Below are 15,364 nucleotides of genomic sequence, written 5' to 3' on the forward strand. Positions count from 1 at the left end.
AAATGCTGGCATAGCATGTGAGCTCAAAGTGTTTCTTTTCTTTGGAAAGCATGTTGGAAAAAGAGCTCACCATGCAACACTGGCAAAATTAGGAAGAGAGAGTAAAAATTTATTAATTTACTTGTTAATATTTGAATAGGACCCCTTTTTCCTATTCCTGCTTGTATGTGTTAGAGGAAAACCTTCTCTGATAAATGATGCGTTTCTCTTTCTTTGAGAGCTATGACTCTTCATGGTCCCCTTATCAGCCACAGCCTGTCACTCTACAGGGGACACCTCAGCAGCCCCCTTTATATTCCATGTCTATGCAGAATTGATGGGACCAATAAGGTCACTTAACAGCTCTGAGATTACATAGATTATCTGTGAAGATAAGGAATTTCACTAAGTCGCAATCTATGTCTGAAAAAGGCAGGAACACTTTCCCATGTGTAAGAAACAATGACATGGGGTGAAGGAAGAAGAACAAAAATGGGGGGAGGCCTACTTTCTGCCATATTAATAGACAAATAGGAAAAGATGGGCTACAGATGGAAACGAGTGTGTCGTGAACTGAAAATGTAGCAGATCATGTGTCCTAATAATGCCAAATTGAGAGTGAAGGGCTCAGGAAGTAACTGAGCGGCATGCACCAAGCTATTAATTTAAACCCTGGTAGGATAAAAGACAATATTCAAAACACTACCATGAAGCTAAACTCTTGCTATCTGCCTTGAGATTGCCTAATAAAAGATAATTTTGAAAACAACCTGAAGGTTTGTATTTTATTTTGTTTTATCTTATCTTATCAAAACTTCGAAGTTAATTTCTGCCATGTAAAACTGGGATCTAGATGATGTGTTCAGTATATTTATCACACCAAGTGGATTTAACACTTCCACATTTGCTGCTTACTTGTAGTTCAGTCTTTTCCCATGTAGAATTCTAGTTTATAAATCATTTTATGACCTTTATTTTATTTTGAAAAAGAGACTCATTACATTATTCTGAATGATTTAAAATTATGAGTTCAAATAGTCTTCACACCTAAGAACATGAGGTAGTCAGGATCACACGTGTGCCACAGGTGCATTTGGCAGATGAATAGTGCTCTTAATATTCTCAAGGAATGAAACTATTCCCGGCATTGTGGCTAAAATAAACTCTCACCTAGAAAAACCTATCATTCTTCAAGATCTCTGTCTTTTCCAGAGTTAACAAAACAAAAAGAATCGAGTATGGTTATAAATGAAAATAACCACTGCTATAGTCTTCACATATGATTAGATAGACTCATCTTTCCAAAAATGTGTTATTGCTTAGTTTGCTATTTTATTAGAAAGAAACAGTTACAGAATTTTGTACTAGGACTTCATAAAAAATAAGATTACCTTGAGTTTATCATTCAGGGAACCAATATAAAAATTCTGTCAGCTATTGTATATTCTCATTATGCTCCATAGGTCTTGACTTAAAACCATACAATGACTTCAGGGACTCACTATGCACATTATAAGATGGACACGACTCATACTGTATTGATCACTTGAAATCTATTTCTTTACTTTAGCTTGGTTAGTGATGCCTTGTTTCTCTTCAAATCAATGTAAGTTTGAAGCTAACATCAAGTAGTCTATAAGTGGTCTTAGAATTCTTTTCCTCCAAGGTGCAGCTGTCCTGGTAGAAGTTCCAACTGTTGAAAGTTTGGGGATAGATTAACAGTATAAATTTCAAATAATGTGTAACCTTGTTCTTGAAGAAAATCAAACACCAGATACATAAAATTTAGGTTTAACAAACTGTCTCATCTTTAAGAAGAACTTTTATTAATTGAATTTGACTTTTAAAAAACTTGATCTAGAGGAATTATGCTGTGAGTGTTCTGATTCCCACTTGGACTGGTGTCCAGTTACCTGTTTTCCTTCTTTGTCAATGCAAGATCAAGGTATTCCATTAAATTTTATTTATTTTTTATTTGTTTAATTAAATTTTTATTTTTTATATTAATTACAGTTTATTTACTTTGTATCCCAGCTATAACCAGCTCCCTCATTCCCTCCCAATCCCACTCTCCCCCCTCATCTCCTCCCTGCCCCTCTCCAAATCCACTGTAGGGGAGGTCCTTCTCCCCTTCCATCTGACCCTTGCTTATCAGGTCTCATCAGGACTGGCTGCAATGACCTCCTCTGTGGCCTAGCAAGGCTGCTCCTTCCTCAGGGGTGGGAGTGGGGGGGTGTCAAAGAGCCAGCCAATTAGTTCATGTCAGAGACAGTCCCTGTTCCCCTTACTAGAGTACCCACTTGGATACTGAGCGACCATGGGCTACATCTGAGCAGGGGTTCTAGGTTATATCCATGTGTAGTCCTTGGTTGGGGAATCAACCTCAGAAAAGACCCCTGTGCCCAGACATATTTGATAATTTTAGAGCTCTTGTCCTCTCCAGGTCTTAATTACTCCTCCTTCTTTCTTATGATTCCCTGCATTCTGCCCAAGGTTTGGTTGTGAATCTCAGCATCTGCTTTGATACACTTCTAGGTAGAGTCTTTCAGAGGCACTCTATGGTAGACTCTTGTCCTGTTTCTTGTTTTCTCCTACTTCAATGAATTCTAACGCTCTTACTGAGCAGCTTCACAACTTACTCTGAGGTCTGACCACAGCAAAGTATGACTCCAGTACTAGAGCTCTGCTCACAAATATGATTTTTGTTGTTGTTAAGTGACCATATCACCTTAAGAAATTAATATCCTCACACAGTGTACATACTCACTCATAAGTGGATATGAGACATATAATATAGGATAAACCTACTAAAATCTGCATACGTAAAGAAATTAATGAAGAAGGAGGGCTCTGGCTGAAATGTTCAATCCCCATTCAGAAAGGCAAAGAGGATGGACATCAGAAGAAGGAGAAAACAGGAAACAGAAACGGAGCCTGTCACAGAGGGCCTCTGAAAGGCTCTGTGTCCTGCAGACTATCAAAGCAGATGCTGAGACTTATGGCCAACTTTTGAAAAGAGTGCAGGGAATCTAATGAAAGAAGTGGGGAATAGTAAGACCTGGAGAGAACAGGAGCTCCACAAGGAGAGCAACAGAACCAAAAAATCTGGGCACAGGGGTCTTTTCTGAGACTGAAACTCCAACTAAGGACCATTCATGGAGATAACCTAGAACTCCTGCACAGATGTAGCCCATGGCATTTCAGTGTCCAAGTGGTTTCCATAGTAATGGGAACAGGGACTGCTCTGAGATGAACTGATTGGCCTGCCCTTTGATCATCTACCCCTAAGGTTGGAGCAGCCTTACCAGACCACAGAGGAAGACAATGCAGCCACTCCTGATGAGACCTGATAGACTAGGATAAGAAGGAAGCAGAAGAAGACCTCCCCTATCAGAGGACTTGGGGAGGGGCATGCGTGGAGAAGGGGGAGGGAGGGTGGGATTGGGAGGGGAGGTTGGAGGGAGATACATACTAATGAAAGTGTAATTAATAAAAATTAAAATTAAAAAAATAAAAAATAAGTTAAAAAAGAAATTAATATCCTCCTATCTTTGTCCTCGCTTATTTATTTTATTCACTTTACAGCCTTGTAGCTCCTCCACTCTTCCCTTCCTAGTCCTACACTCTCTTCCTTACCCCTTCTCTTTTCCTCAGAAAAAGTGAGCTCCCTTTCCCATCCACCCCAGGTCATCTAGTTGCATCATGACTGAGGCTGTCCTCTTCCCCTGTGGCCTGGCTAGGCAATCTTGCCAGGGGAAAGTGATCAAAAAGCCAGCAAGTGAATCCCTGTCCAATGTAGTTCCCACTTCCCTTACTAGAGGTTTTATTTGAAGCCTAAGCTGACCATCTGCTACATATTTGTAGGGTGTTTAGGTCCATTTCATACATGGTCCTTGGTTGATGTTTCAGTCTCAGCAAACCTCTTTGGGCCCTAGTTGGCTCTGCTGTTTACATGTGTGTGTGTGGGGGGGGGGGCGCGTTCCTGTTACTTCTGGGTCCTTTTCTCTTTCCACCCACTATTCCAAGACTCCCTATGCATCAACCAATGTTTGGCTGTGAGTCTCAGTATCTGTTTTGAGATGCTGCTGGGTAGAACCTCTCAGAGGACAACTCTGACAGGCTCTTGTGTGCAGGCTTAGCAGAGTATCATTCATAGTGTTGGGTTGGCACTCTCTGACATGGTAGGTCTTTGGTTGAGTCAGGCATTGGATAAGCTTGAAGGAATCTTCAATTTCTGCTCTGTCTGCTCGATATTCCTGAAATCAAATACCAACAAACAAAATATCCCAAATTAAAAAAAAATGGGGTACAAATGTAACAGAAAATTCTTAACAGAGGAATCTTGAATGACTGAGGATCACTTAAGGAAATGCTCACTTCCTTAGTAATAAGGGAAATGCAAATCAAAACGACTCTGAGATGCCATCTCCCACCAGTCAGAATGGTTAAGACCTAAATCTCAAATGATAGCATTTGCTGACGAGGTTGTGAAGAAAGGAGAATTCTCATCAGTTGCTGGTAGGAATGTAAACTTGTACAACTACTTTGGAAATTCTGTTGCTTTCTCAAATTTGGGAATAACTTTACCTCAAGACCCAGCTATACCTTTTCTGGGTATGTACCCAAAAGATGCTCCACCATACAACAAGGACATTATTCAACTATATTCATAGCAACTTTATTCGAAATAGCCAGAATCTAGAAAAAAAAAATCTAGATGTCTCTTAGCTGAAGAATAGATAAAGGAACTATGGTGCAGTTACACAATGGAATACTACTCAGCTATTAAAAACAAAGAAATCATAAAATTTGCAGGAGAATGGTGGGATCTACAAAAGATCATTCTGAGTGAGGTATCCCAGAAGCAGAAAGACACACATGGTATGTACTCACTTATAAGTGGATTTTAACCATATAGTGCAGGATAAGCATACTACAAGGCACAGACCCAAATAATATAAGTAATAAGGAGGACCAAATGGAGGATGCATAAATCTCACTTGGACGGGCAGATAGAGTAAACAAAGGTAAAGGCTGAAGAGAGGGAATAAGGTAGAACACAGGGCTTAGAGAGTTAAGAGGGTGAAGATCATACCTGAGAAGAGCAAGGGCAAGAAGACAGAAGGCCTGTAGAGAAAAGAGAAACTGAGGATGGGGACATTTCTGTGACATGCTAAAGACCTAAGTAAGGGTAGGCTCCTGGGAGGATATAAGGGGAACTGAAGCAGAGACTCTTAGTAGCAGAGACCATAGAAACTGAAGAGGACATCCTAGACTAGTCTTTTAGTATAGGGTAGAGAACACCAACCCATCCACAAAAACTTTGACCTAAAATTCATCCTGCCTATGAGATATCAACACCTTCTATGTTGAACCAAGAATGATCAAGAATTGTAAGGTTGCTCACTTTGCCCTACAATTTTTCAATGTATGCAATAAACACAAGCAAACCAAGGGCCCATGACAACTCCTATAATGAGAACATTAAAAGTGTAATCCTGGTTAATAAGATGATACAAAGTATATATTTTATGAATAGTTATTTAAATACAATCTGATTAATTTATATATTTTTTTCTATTTTTAGATGCTTAGCATTACTTTTCACCACCATCTCATTGTTTCTATGTATAGAAATTAGAAAATTTAAACAGTTCTTTTGGGACACCAAGTCATACTTTACTTAGAAAGCAGAAGCAACTTAAGTAGATTAGAAAGCTAAAAGATAGTGTTGGAGCTGTTTTTGAGGAAACTCCATAGTACCTTGAATGGCAACTGCTCCCATTTGCTCATTGCAGTTTCTTCAGGCTATGTAAGATTTATTCCTTCTGACAGGAAATAGAGTCATACACCTCAGAAGTAGGTTATTTAGTACCATGAAAAGTAGGAGAGGGTGCTGCTTCAGTTAGGGATGACAAGGCCAATTTTACCGGACCCTTCCTCCTCTAGAAAATAATTCAAATAAAAAAAATCGACCTTAAGTCTACAGATTGATGAAACATTCCACAGTACTTCATTTAAATTTTAAGGAAGGCATTACTTCTCAGCATTTCACTCGACTAGTAGACACTTTATGATATGAAGAAATGTACGATCCGTCCTAATTCAGGAAGCCACAGGAAGTCTGTTTGAGCAAGGTCAGCTATGCTGCTGCAAAAGATAAATGCCTCCTCCAGGCATATATAGGAACTGCTACTTCATCCCAGATGCTTCTGGAGAGAGCCAGAGAAATGCCTGAGATCCATGTTTTCTTGGACTGATTTTTCCTGCTACATTAAAAACAACCAGTTAATCCCATCTTTTGTAACCTAATGTCAGCTCAGAGACAACATCCAGAGTCTTTGAAATAGTTCACTGTTCCTTTCACTCAGTGTCCACCACTCAGGCAAATATTTTCTAAAACTAAATATCATGGACCCAAACCATATTCTTTGTTCTTAAAAATGCTGAATTGGAAGTATTCAATGCACGTATTCTGCATGTTATACTGTGAGGCATGCCATGGTATGCATTGTACTGGAAGTGTTATTAGCTATTTTTAAAAACTGGTCTTTTTAGAGAATCAATTTCATGAAATCTCCAAAAAACGATCTAGAAAGACAATGTTGCCATTCTAGTGTTCTAGAATCATTATTGCTGCCAGCATACTATAGGAACAAAATAGCATATATATATATGCTATTATATATATATATAATATATTATGTAACACATCAATAAAATAAAATGTTTGTGTAAAACATACTACAATATATACTATATATGCTTCAGTATATTTATAGCTTATATAAACATCATATGTCATAGCAATATAGTATATTTTATGCCATAGTACATATAAGAAATAATATATAGTATAGATACAAATAAAGATGCTTATGAGTGTGAGAAGTCTTATTTTCTGATAGCTACAAGTTAGAGATATAGGTAAGTTACTGATATACATGAAAAATAAAATTTCTGCTATATTTCTTATTAGTTGTAATCACCAGGATTTGGATAAAGGAGATGATAGGGAAAATTGCTTATGCAGCAGTGACAGTCCCCAAACAACAAATGTTCCTGTCATATTCCTGAGTATATGCTAAAACCTTTACTTAAAAGCTGTGGCAGACATTCCAGGGGCAGCATGCCTCTCCTCCTGGTCATATATACAAGTTTCTAGGCCACTCAGTCCAACATTTGAAAGTAACATATACTTTTCCTAAGAAATTGAGAAAGTAAACCAGGGTTTCAGCAGAGACTCTTAAGATCTTGGACATTGCAGAACCATGAAACTTCTGCCAAATAGAGTTATATACAAGGAGTAGAAGCAGGCCAAGGGAGGCCTGTATATAGTAGGCAGTAAGGCCAGGAGGGCAGGGTCTCCTTGACAACCAGACAGAGAGCTACAGAATTCAGTGTTTGTACTGATAGGTTTTCTTTTGATCTGGTCCAGTATTCCTTCATTTTGTCCATATTCCTACACACACACACACACACACACACACACACACACACTGTGTCATTGTTTGGTGAAAGTATGTAGATTGCTTTTTAGACTTTACATGGGCTTACAGTAAGAAGATTTCCCTAAATCTCAGAAGAGACTTTAGACTTTGGATTGTTGACAATGTTAAACAAGTTAAAGTCTATAGAAACTTTCGGTGTTTGAACAAGCACATTTTACACAATGATATGACCAAGAGTCTTTAGGAGCCGTGGAATGCAGCATGGTGGTGTGAATGAGAAATATTCTCATGTGTGCAGGCAATTGAACATTTGGTCCACAGTAAGTAGAGCTGCTTGGTGAGCCTTGTTGGAGGAAATATGTGACTAAGGAGACATCTTTGGGAGTATGTAGTATCACCCTACTTCCACTTCATTGTCTATGCTTTGTTCTTGGGGTTGAGAATATAATCTTTCTATTTCCTGATCTGACTGTCCTGCCTGCTTGCTGCCATGCTTTCCATCATGGCTGTCAGTTACTCCTCTGAAACCATAAGCCGAAAACAAATAAACTCTCTCCTGCCTAGTTTGTCTTAGCCATTCTATTTTAAAATAACAATGAAGAAATAACTGATTAAATATTCTAAACATATAACAAGTAAATTCTACAATCACCCTCTTTTATTTAATTAAATTTTTATTTTTAAGTTACTTACAGTTTATTCAATTTGTATCCTAGCTGTAGCCCCCTCCCTCATTCCTTCCCAATCCCACCATGCCTCCCGCATCTCCTCCCATGCCTCTCTCCAAGTCCATTGATAGCTGACCCTAGCTTATCAGGTCACATCAGGACTGGCTGCATTGTCCTCCTCAGTGGCCTAGAAAGGATGCTCCTCCCTCAGGGGAGATGGTCAAAGAGCCAGCCACTGAGTTCATGTCAGAGACAGTCCCTGTTCCCTTTACTAGGGTACCCACTTTGATATTGAGCTGTAATGAGCTACATCTGTGCAGGAGTTCTAGGTTATACCTATGAATGGTCCTTTGATAGAGTATCAGTCTCAGAAAAGACCCCTGTGACCAGATATTTGGGATCTGTTGCTCTCCTTGTGGAGCACCTGTCTTCTCCATGTCTTATTATCTCCCCCTTCTTTTTTATTCCATTATAGGTCATTTGGTTTTTCTTATATATTTATATATATATATATATATATATATATATATATATATTTATTTATTTTATATTAATTGCAGTTTATTCACTTTGTATCCCAACTGGAGCCCCCTCCTTTATTTCCTCCCAATCCTACCCTTTCTCCCTCATCTCCTCCCAAGAACTTTTCCAAGTCCACTGATAGGGGAGGTCCTACTCCCCTTCCATCTGACCCTAGCTTATCAGGTCTCATCAGGACTGGTTGCATTGTCCTTTACTGTGGCCTGGTAAGGCTGCTCCCTCTTCAGGGAAGGATGATCAAAGAGCCAGCCACTAAGATCATGTCAGAGACAGTCCCTCTTCCCATTATTAGGGAACTCACTTGGATACAGAGTTGCCATGGGCTCCATCTGAGCAAGCATTCTAGGTTATCTCCATGAATGGTCCTTGGTTGGAGTATCAGTCTCAGAAAAGACCCCTGTGACCAGATATGTTGGTTCTGTTGCTCTCCTTGTGGAGCTCCTGTCCCCTCCAGGCCTTTCTATTTCCCCCTTCTTTCATAAGATTCCCTGCACTGTGCCCAAACTTTGGTTCTGAGTCTCACCATCTGCTTTGATACACTGCTAAGTAGAGTCTTTCAGAAGCCCCCTGTTGTAGGCTCCTGTTGTAGTTCCTGTTTTCTCCTTCTTCCAATGTCCATCCTGTTTGTCTTTCTGAGTGAGGATTGATTATCTTACACCCAGGGTCCTCCTTCTTGCTTGGTTTCTTTAGATGTACAGATTTTAGGATGTTTATCCTATATTATATGACTAATATCAACTTACAAGTGAGTATATACTGTGTGTGTCTTTCTGCTTCTGGGATACCTCACTCAGGATGATCTTTTCTAGATCCCACCATTTGCCTGCAAATTTCATGATTTCCTTGTTTTTAATTGCTGAGTAGTATTCCATTGTGTAAAAGTACCACAATTTCTGTATCCATTCCTCTGTTGAGGGACATCTGGGTTGTTTCCAGGTTCTGACTATTATGAAAAAAGTTTCTGCAAACATGGTTGAGCAAATGTCCTTGTTATATACTTGAGCATATTTTGGAAACATGTTTAGGAGTGGGTATAGCTGGATCTTGAGGAAGCACTGTTCCTAATTGTCTGAGAAAGTGTCAGACTGATTTCCATAGTAGTTGCACAAGTTTACATTCCCACCAGGAATGGAGGGATGGAGATACCTCCAGACCATCTGTTGTTATACAGGATTGTTTTGCAATTCTGGTTTTGTTTTGTTTTTCCATATGAAGTTGAGAATCGTTCTTACAATGTCTGTAAAGAATTGTGTTGGTATTTTATTGGGAATTTCATTGAATCTGTAGTTTCCTTTTGGCAGGATGCCATTCGATATTCTTCTACAGAGATATTAAGGTATGTGCCTTGTATCCTGATCTCTCCAAGATTTTAAATATGAATTGGTCTTGGATTTTATAAAAGCTTTTCAGCATCTAAGGATATGATCATGTTGTTTTTTTTTTTCCTTCAGTTTGTTTTTATGGTGGATTACATTGATGGATTCCCATATATTGAACCACCCCTGCATGCCTAAGGTAAAGCTTATTAGTCATGTTGGATATCTTTTTTGTGCTCTTGGATTTGGTTTGCAAACATTTTATTGAGTTATTTCACTAAAACTGTTAGAAGAGAAAGTAAGGAAGAGCTTTGAACTCATTGGCACAAGAGAAAACTTCCTGAACAGAACACCAGCAAGCACAGGGTCTAAGATCAACAATCAATAAATGGGATCTCATGAAACTGAAAAGTTTCTGTAAAGCAAATGACACTGTCATCAGAACTAAATGACTGCCTACAGATTGGGAAAGGATCTTCATCTATCCTATATCTGATAGAGGGCTAATATCCAGAATATATAAAGAACTCAAGAAGTTAAAAAGCAAAAAATCAAGTAATCCAATTTAAAAAATAGGGTACAGAGATAAATAGAGAATTCTCTGTAGAGGAAGATCAAATGGCAGAGAAACACTTAAAGAAATAATCTGATTGGCCTGCTCGTTGATCACTTCCCCCTGAGGGGGGAGCAGCCTTATCAGGCCACAGTAGAGGACAATGCAGCCACTTTTGATGAGAACTGATAGACTAAGATCAGAAAGGAGAGGAGAACCTCCCCTATCAGTGGACTTGGGGAGTGGCATGCATGCAGGAGGGGAGGGAGGGTGGGATCGGGAGGGGAGGAGGGAGGGGCTTATGGGGGGATACAAAATGAATAAACTGTAATTAATAAAAAAAAAGATTCAAAATGAAAAAAAAAAAGAAATGCTCAACATCCTTAGTCATCAGGGAGATGCAAATCAAAACGACTCTGAGATTTCAGCTTACAGCCATCAGAATGGCTAAGATCAAAAACTCATGTGACAATACATGCTGGAGAGGATGTGGAGAAAGGGGAACCCTCCTCCACTGCTGGTGGGAATGTCAACTTGTACAACCATTTTGAAAATCAATTTGGCGCTTTCTCAGACAATTAGTAATGGTGCTTCCTCAAGATCCAGGTATACCACTCCTAAGCATATATCCAAATGATGCTCAAGTATACAACAAGGACATTTGCTCAACCATGTTTGTAGCAGCTTTATTTGTAATAGCCAGAAGCTGAAAACAACCCACATGTCCCTCATTCGAGGGTACAAATTGTGACACATCTACGCAATGGAATATTACTCAGCAATAAAAAAAAAAAAAAACAAGGACATCATGAAATTTGCAGGCAAATGAAGGGAACTGGAAAAGATCATCCTGAATGAGATATCCCAGAAGCAGAAAGACACACATGGTATATACTTACTTATAAGTGGATATTAGTCATATAATATAGGATAAACCTACTAAAATCTGTACACCTAAAGAAACTAATCATGACAGAGGACTCTGGCTAAGATGCTCAATCCTCATTCAGAAAGGCAAAGAGGATGGACATCAGAAGAGGACAAAAACAGGGAACAGGACAGGAGCCTATCACAGAGGGCCTTTGAAATGCTCTACCCTTCAGGGTATCAGAGCAGATGTTGAGACTTATAGCCAAACGTTGGGAGGAGTTCAGGGAATCTTCTGAAAGAAGGAGGAGATAGTAAGACCTGGAGAGGACAGAAGCTCCACAAGGAGAGCAACAGAACCAACATATCTGGTCAGAGGGGTCTTTTCTGAGACTGATACTCCAACCAAGGCCCATTCAAAGAGATAAACTAGAACCCCTGCACTGATGTAGCCCATGGCAGTTCAGTGTCCATGTGGGTTCCATAGTAATTGGACTGTCCCTAACATGAACTGATTAGCCTGCTCTTTAATCACTTCCCCCTGAAGGGGGAGCAGCCTTAATATGCCACAGAGGAAGACAATGTAGCCACTCCTGATGAAACCTGATAGACTAGGATCAGAAGGAAGGGGAGGAAGACCTCCCCTATCAGTGGACTGGGGGAGGAGCATGGGTGGAGAAAGGGGAAGGATGGTGGGTTTGGGAGGAGAGGTGGGAGGGAGCTACAGGGGAAATACAAAATGAATAAACTATAAGTAATAAAAATAATTTTTAAAACTGAAAAAAATAAATTTAAAAAATTTAATATTGCTATATTCTGTTTTTCCTACATTTATCATTTATAGTCTATTTTTCCATTCCAAATATTTATTTCCACTTTTAGCTTAGCATCTTTTTTATACTTTTTAAATTTTATTTTTTTCACAATTTGTTCATTATATATCCCAATTGAAGCCTCTTCTGTCAACTCTGCCCAGTCCCATCCTCCCTCCCTCTTCCCCTCAATCTTCTTCCCTTAGTCCATTAAAATGGGAAGTTCTCCACCATTGCCATCTGTCCATAGCTTGTTTAATCTATCAGTACTTCCTGGATCCTCCTCTTCCAATGCCTAGCAAGGCAGCCTCACCAGGTGCCAGTGATCAAGAGCAGGCAACTGAGTTCATGATATAGGCAGCCCCTGCTCCCCTCACTCAGAGATCTACATGCAGACTGATATGCCAATTAGCCACATCTGAGCAGGGGGTCTAGGTCCTTTCCATGCATAGTCCTCAGTTGGTCCATCAGTCTCTGCAGGAACCCCTGGTCTCATATCCTTTAGCTTTGTTGGTCTCTTGTCCCTTCCATGTCCCTCTATCTCCACAACTCTCTTCTTTCATAAGACTGCCTGTGTTCTGCTGAAAATTTTGCCATGACTCTTAGCATCTGCTTAGATCCAGGACTTCTCCTGGTGACAGAAGAGCCTCTGATCTCCCAAAGAACCCATTTACCCCACAGGACCACCCACCTGAAGAGAGCTGTGGCAATTCCCTGAGAAGCACAGGCCGTTTGGTGACCATAACCAAAAAGCTGATGAGGGCTCCTTCATGAGCAACCATTTTCTTACCAAGGGGATTCCCCAAACCCCAGGATTCCAGCAGGCACTAGGAATTAACAGCCAATACCTGAGACAGCCAGGTGGGTAGATGCCAGGGTAAAAGCACAACTAACAAAGGCCAAAATAATATGGTATCTCCAGAACCCAGTTATCCAAGCGCAAGTATCCCTGGATACCCTAAGAGAAGTTAAATTCAAGAAGATGACCTTGAATCTATGCTTAAGAAGAGTATAATAGGGGAGGCCTTCCTTCCCTTCACTCTGACATTAGCCTATCAGTTTTCATCAGGACTGGCTGCATTGTCTTTCTCTGTGGCCTGGCAAGGCTGCACCATCTAAGGGAAGGTGATCAGAGAGCCTGCCACTGAGTTCATGCCAGAGAAAGCCCCTGCTCTTCGTATTAAGGACCCCACTTGTGTAATGAGTTTATTGGCTACATCTGAGTCTGAGTTTTATGTCTTCTCCTTGCATTGTCCTTTCTTGGGGTATCAGTCTCTGGCAGGACCCCAGGGCTCAGTTTTTTGTTTGTTTGTTTGTTTTTGTTTTGTTTTGTTTTTTTGTTTGTTTGTTTGTTTGTTTGTTTTTTTGGCTGTGTTGGTCTCATTTTGGAGCTCCTGTCCCCTTCAGGTCTTTCTCTCTCCCCCCTTCTTTTGTAAGACTTCCTGCACTCTGCCCAAAGTTTAATTATGAGAGTGGAGGGAGGGAGAGTGGGATTGGGAGGAGACAAGGGAGGGTCCCACAGCTGATATACAAATTGAATAAGTTGTAATAAATGATAATAATAAGTAATAAAAAGAAACGATTCTCAAAAAAGAAGAGGATAATAGAGGAAATGAATAAAATGTGGAAAGAAATAGAAAATATAAACAAATAGATTATCGCCATCCGTAAAGAAATTCAGGAGGATACAGCCAGTTTGTGGTCTTTAGAGAAGAGATAATCACTGAAAAAAATAAAAGAAATAGAGGAAAGTTCAAATAAGCAGGTGAAGGAATTGAAGGAAAATCAGGTGAAGGAAATCAACAAAATGGCTCAAGATCTGAAGATAGAAATGGAAAAAATTAAAGAAAACACAAACAGAGGAAGTCATGGAGAAGAAGAAATTAGAGAAGGAAACCAGAGCAACAGAGGTAAGCATATCCAACAGACTTCAAGAGATGGAAGAGAATCTCAGGTGTTGAAGATACAATGGAAGAAATCAATGTGTCCATCTAAGAATTGTCTGACACAAGCAATTCAAGAAATCCAAGACAACATGAAAAAGACAAAACTAAGAATAATAGGAATAGAGCTTAGCATCTTTTCAGATGCATCTAAATAAATGTGATTTCTTATTTATACTTTCCTAGACATTCTAATTAAGTTTCTCATACAGGTCTTATCATTTTGTGACTTGTGGATTAGATTTGCTTCAGAATTCATCCTTACCGGTAGAGGACAGACTTCTTGAGACCTAGAGCCAGAATGTGATTTAAACTAGAAATTTGAATATACTATAATCACATCTCCTTTGACATATGGTATCTAATGCTAAGTCCAAATTAGTTGGAAATATTAAGCTTATAACGGATTGAGTGACCTAACATATCAAACACCACTGCTTAGCAACACTGTAGAGTACTGTTTAGTTACCCGCAGTATCCCATGGCTGACTGGGAACTGTGGCTCACTGCTCATAATTAGAATTACATCACAGCAATATTTCCTATTACCAGCCTGGGAAAAGATAAAACTACAGAAACCAAATTGTAGTTTTACTGTATATGTAGAGCTTTTGAAATACTGGAAATTCAAAATGTTAGAAAGATATTAGAAATCAAGCAGCCGGGCATTCTAAAACATTAATCCATTCATGTTTTATTTAATTCACTGCCTGGCTTCTACCATGCCATGGCCTGTGCACTAGATACTAGGAATTAAAATGTCTTTTCTGGTTATCACAAAGTTCTTTTCTTTCCTCTGCTATAGGCAGAGAATCAGTACATTTATTGTGCTAACAGCTCCTATTTGTCCATAAAAGAGAGCAAGATAAACACAGTACAGACATCTCCTAAGGTGATTAAATAGCACTCAGACAACCCGTGTTTCTGAGCTCCATTTGCTCTCTCAGGTATAGAGATCCACACAGCCTGGATGACCTGTGATGTTGGTTTGCTGCTGCCTGCGGTCCTGGTCTCTGCTTTGTTAAACAGCGTGATGAGCCAGCTATTCAATTTCTTCTCCTCAACTCCAAAGGCACCACTTTGTGCTTCCAATTGTGTAATAGATCCTACTGTTGTGGCAACTGCTGATGCTTCTTTTACTATGTATAGCCGAGTTTCGTATCTTAACAATCACGTTAAATAACAATCCAGCAGTTCAGTGCCGCCGAAGATGGGCAAATAAGCCAGTCTAGATG

Source organism: Psammomys obesus, unplaced genomic scaffold, assembly GCF_907164565.1.
Source record: "Psammomys obesus unplaced genomic scaffold, mPsaObe1.curated_primary_1811, whole genome shotgun sequence".
NCBI lineage: Eukaryota > Metazoa > Chordata > Mammalia > Rodentia > Muridae > Psammomys > Psammomys obesus.